Source organism: Pteropus vampyrus, unplaced genomic scaffold, assembly GCF_000151845.1.
Source record: "Pteropus vampyrus isolate Shadow unplaced genomic scaffold, Pvam_2.0 Scaffold9, whole genome shotgun sequence".
Taxonomy (NCBI): Eukaryota; Metazoa; Chordata; class Mammalia; order Chiroptera; family Pteropodidae; genus Pteropus; species Pteropus vampyrus.
Genome location: NW_011888790.1, coordinates 16,968,308 through 16,973,957, shown reverse-complemented (window position 1 = coordinate 16,973,957; position 5,650 = coordinate 16,968,308).

Here is a 5,650-nt window from a genome sequence, read left to right as displayed (position 1 = left end):
AGGAAAAGTTGGAGATGAACTTTCATAATTTGCAGAAGAGATGATCATCTACTTAAAAAAACTAAAGAACCAATGACAATACTTTTAAAACTAATAAGATTTAATTTTCTAGATTTGAAATCTATACGATTTGCTTCACCAATAATAAGTAAAAGAAATCTAGTAAAAATGAGATACTCTTTATAATATCAAAATTTATATGAAGTATATTTCAAATAAAATAATTCAGGTTGAGCAAAACTCTACAGAGAAAACTTAAATCTTTTAAAATGAGCATAGAAGATAACATAAAAAAATACATACTCTTTTCTAGAATAATATTATAATTGTAATAATTCTTCATGATTTAATTCTTCCATCTAATACAGTTTCAATAAAAATTCCAGATTAATATTTGAAGAATAAAATTAGCTTGCTTCAAAATTTATATGCAAGAAAAAATGGATACCTAGGTCAAACATACAACAGAAAAAAAGATAATTAAGGAAATAATCCCTTCTATATACCAAAAATCTAAAACCAAAATAAGAACAGATAGTTGTAGCATGATCAGAAGAAATAACACTTTAAAGAACAGAAAACTTAGAAACCAATTTGTGTATATATAGACATTAAATAAGTGATAAATTTACCACCACATATCAATAGCAAATATAGGAATATTTAGTAGAAATGTTGGGAAAAATGACTTGCCTTATGGCGAAAAATTAAAGAAGATCTCTAACCAACTCTGTATATAAAGGTGAAAGTCAGAAGGAATAAAATACTAATAATGAAGAGAAAGATATAAAGTTAATGGAATAAAATAAAAGAGAATATCTTAGTGTTAAGAATACAAACCATATGGGAAAAAAAATTTGTATACATCAAAAGTAAGACTTTCTGGTCAACGGAGGACTCTATAGACAAAGGTAGCAGACAAATAACAGTTGAGAGAATATATATGTAATGTTTAAAATTAACAAAGTTTTTAGCTATACAGAAGCTTACAAATTTACAATTAAAAAAAAGAAATTCCAGTGAAAAAATGGGCAAGGATATGTTCAGGCAATTTACATAAAAGGAAACCCAAGGGCCATCGTATGCGAAAATGTTCGAACTCATTAGAAGAAAGCAAGAGAGAGAGAGGGAAAGAGGAAGGGAGAGAGAGGGAGTGCGGGTGGGAAGAGAGAGAGAGAGAGAGAGGCACACTTAAACAGGTTGGTATTATGTCATCATACCAACCTGGTAAAAAGTAGAAGGTTGAATAACAGCAAAATTTTTGGAGAGATATATATTATATAAATATATATATATAAACTTATACATGCAAAGAGGACTTTAGCAGGACATTCATCTCAGCATTGATTGGGGATTTGGAGAGTTGGAGGCAAGATAAGTGTGACTTAGAAGTTGATAGGCAAAAGTGGTGGATGCACACACTAGAGTACTATGCAGCATATACAGCAGTTAGAAATAATGAATTAAATCAATATCTCAATATTACTGGATTCAGTAATTCATTTTATAAGAAATGTTGACACTTAGAAAAACTCTACCTACACTAACAATTTTTAAAAGTACACATTATTTTAATTTTAAAATAATGGAGAAATAACTGAAAAGTAATTATGATCAAATAATATGTATTTCAGTACGTAAATACTTGTACATGACTACAAGAAAAGACATAACGAAGTAGTCAGAAGCTTGCAACTACTGTAAATGTGACAGATACAAATATTGATAACAGTGTTGTATTGGCAAATCAAATATAGCAAAATAACTATAATAATAATAAATATAAGCAATAAATATAGCACTGACGAGAAAGATAATTTTACAAAATGGTGAGCAAATCATGGTAAATTCTAAGCAATGCAAAATATAGTCTTTGATATATTTAGACAAACACATTTATTTTCTGAGTTCAGATAATTCAAAACAAGGGATATTCAAAATAGGACCAAGTCTTCGTGGATTGTCTCTATATTATATGGCATCTGTTATTCCTGGACCCTGCCCATTAAAAGCCAGTATGGTCTTCTAAATCATTATGAAAATATTCCCACAGGTTTTCAAAGTAGTTCCTAGAAGCTGAAGCAGCCCCACTGAGAATCATGAATGGATCATTAAAACCAAACGTCAAATCAGAAAAATTAAGAAAGAGAATAGGTGTAAAAGAATAATATTTATGTAAACCGCAAATAGATGCTCAGACATAACAAAAAAACACACAATCGCATGGGTGGAAATGAGATTGGGGATAAAGAATGAAATGACAGTATAAATATATATATGTCTTATTGTTAAAATGTACAGCTGAAATTTATTGGATTTCATTAACCAATGTCACCATAAAAAAACAAATTAATTAATTAATTAAAGAATGAAATTAATCAATGACTTAAAGAAGAGACATTAAGAAATTTGCCAAATAAGCACATACTGTGCTTTAGAAAAATTAGTTCATAATAGCAGCAATATGGTCATTGTAGAGAGTATAAAATTAGCAATATTTCCATTTATTCAGCCTGAAGTAAAATGAAAAATAGAATGCTAAAATATAGAAGTGTAATATACAAAATACTCACTGTTACAGACTGAATTGTATCCTTCTCTCAAAATGTTTACATTGAAGCCCTAATCTGAGATGTGATTATGCTTGGAGATAGGCCCTTTAAAGAATTAAGGTGAAATGAGGTTATAAGTGTGGGGCCCAAATCCAATGTCAGTGAAATGAGGTTATAAGTGTGGGGCCCAAATCCAGTAACAAAATACAGTAAGTTGGGTGGCTTACAAACAGCAGAAATTTATTTCCAACAGTTCTGAAGGCTGGGAAGTCTAAGATCAAGGTGCCAGCAGATTTAGTATCTAATATATATATTTTTAAATTGTTTATTGGGGTAACATTGGTTAATACAATCATATAATTTTCAGATGTATATTATCATTTGACATCTGTATATTCTATTGTGTGTCAGTGTCTAATAAAAGCATGCTTTCTGGTTCATAGATAGTGCCTTTTGCTGTGTCCTCACATGGTGGAAGGGACAAGGGAGATTTCTGGGATCTCTTTTATGAGGATTCCACCCTCCTAATTTTGTCACTAACCCCAAATCCCACTTCCTTATACTATTATTTCAGGGGTTAGGACTTCAATATATGAATTTCAGTGGAGACATGAACATTCAGCCCTTAACATCCAAGATCGCTGGTAACCTTATAAAAAGAGAGATACCAGGGAAGCACGCACACAGAAGCAAGTCCACATGAGGATGCGGTGAGGTGGCCATCTGCAAGCCAAGGAGATAGACTTCAGAACTTCCAGCCTCTAGAACTGAGAGAAAATAAATTTCTGTTTTTTAAGTCACTCAAACTTAGTTTGCAGCCCTAGCAAATTCATACAGTCATTATTAATCTGTGATGTTTTACAGGGAAGAGGAAGCCCATTGACTCTATGGCATGAGCTATTTCTTCCTGAGGACCCAGGAGACAAAGTATTGCATTTGGGAGCAGCTGCCCAGGTGCTGGTTTTGCACATAGTGGAGTCAGAGTTCTTAAACTGACTGCCAGGGGCTGTCAGACACTAAATATTTTTTTGAATCGAAATTTGGTCAATAAATTAAAATAAAAATCTACTATACAATTATTTGTAACATCTAAGCCCCAAAGAAACATGACACCTTTTTCAAAACAGGTAATAGACTTTGAAATGGTTAACCTTTTGTCAGACATTAGAACTTCAAGGTCTGGATTAATGTTAGAAATTTTATTATTTAAAAGTATGTTTTACAAAAGTCACATGCATTTTCGTCAACAGAAAAAAATCTCTGTAAGTTAACTATTATATTTTTCATAGATTCTTCTGCATCTTTTTCATCTGTATTTTATTTTTTCTTAAATTTCTTTTTGTATGTTGCTCTCAGTAGGGGAAAGAGAGCAAGATGTTATAAGCAACACATTCTTTATGGGTCCTTATTACTACTGAAAAGACATTGAGAATTATTTTCAACTGTCTTTTCATTAAGCTCAGATTAATATCTTGGGGTCTCTGCCCAGGGCCCTTCCTGGGCTGAACTCCCAAACTGAGTTTCATTTAGATTTACTATTGCTTTACAATGAAAACTCAGTATCTGACATTAAAAGATGTGTGAAAGAATAAACTCCCAAATAGTTTTTCTCAGAACAATGATTACTTATGCTGTGCATGATCTCACAGTTTTTTTAAAATAAGTAAAGGAGGTTGGAAAACAGCTACAGATGGTCAGCAACTTTACAACGTGTGGATGCAAGTTGATTGGGCTTTCACATACTATGATAGAGACCGACATTTGCACCTGCAATTCTTCTCCTCCACTTCTTCTGTATAAGACTTAGCTGGACTAGTGTCCACTCACCTAAGACTAAATGTTCTCACCTCTCTTGAAGCTAAAGTGGCAGTATAACTAATTTTTGGTCAATGAGCATAAATAGAAGTGATGTTTTTGAGGCCATCCCATAAAAATGAAGATTTATGTCCTCCCTACTCCTTTTTCCCCTTTACAAGAGTAAAAGTGAAGATATTTTCCCTTATAAGCTTCATTCTCATCATCATTATTCTCTTTATAATATCATTCTCTTCATAATAAACTATTAAATGCATTAAAACCGACATGGAAAATTACATGGCACAGCAACTTGTTTATATGATATGTGTCTAACATTGGTCCTTATGTTTACATATGCTTTTTTTTTCTTTCTGATTGAAGATATATAACCGGAGTTTCTTAATAGAGTGAGTAAATTGAGCCTGTTTATATGTGCTCTATAAAATCTTCCCTCTCACAGTTTTATTACTAAGTTTTCCAAATTTTTAAAAAAATTATATTTAAAAAAATCTTATGGTTTTGTATTAGGCATGATTATATAATATTTTCCCACACATGTGATCTCATAATTCTATTCATATTAAGCTATTCTAGGACTTCAGAAAAGGTATTTCCTCTGAAAATGCATTTCTTTAGCTTTCTTTAAATGAGCATGCTAATAGTTAATAGAATCCTCAATCTTGTTTTTAATTGTGATAGTAACAGAGGGAGGTGTTTGTGATTCCAGAACTACTTTTCATATCACAGCAGAATAAGGTGTAGCCTTAAAATTATAAAATGATGGAGACAAAGGAACAAAATGATCACACCTCTTCTAAATATACATAATTTAAATTCGGCTTTACAATAACCTCTGGAAAACACTCCTTTATGTTACTATAGTTTCTCCCATGATTATCTCTGTTTGTTTTCTTTGCTCCTTACTTTTCTTCCCCTAATAATCTGCAATTGTGATTGCAACGCCCCCTGAACACTTCAGTTATCTGGACCAATACTCCTGTGTTTCATTTTGCTTAAATCCTTCTACACACTGTTGCAGGACAATGAAGTCACATAAGAACTGTCACATGTTTTTCTGTTGCTAAGGGCAACACTACAGATGGCAAGAACTGGCTATTGTACGTCACATATTATACACACAAACACATGATGGTTTGAAACGGCTTAAACCATTCAAGGGCAGTTTGCCTCTAAGTGTTAGGATTTTATGTGCCATGTGATTATGCAACCTTTAAAATACTGTCCTGAATCCAGTTAAATAAAATAATTTCCTTTCTTCTTATTATGAAATCAATTAATTG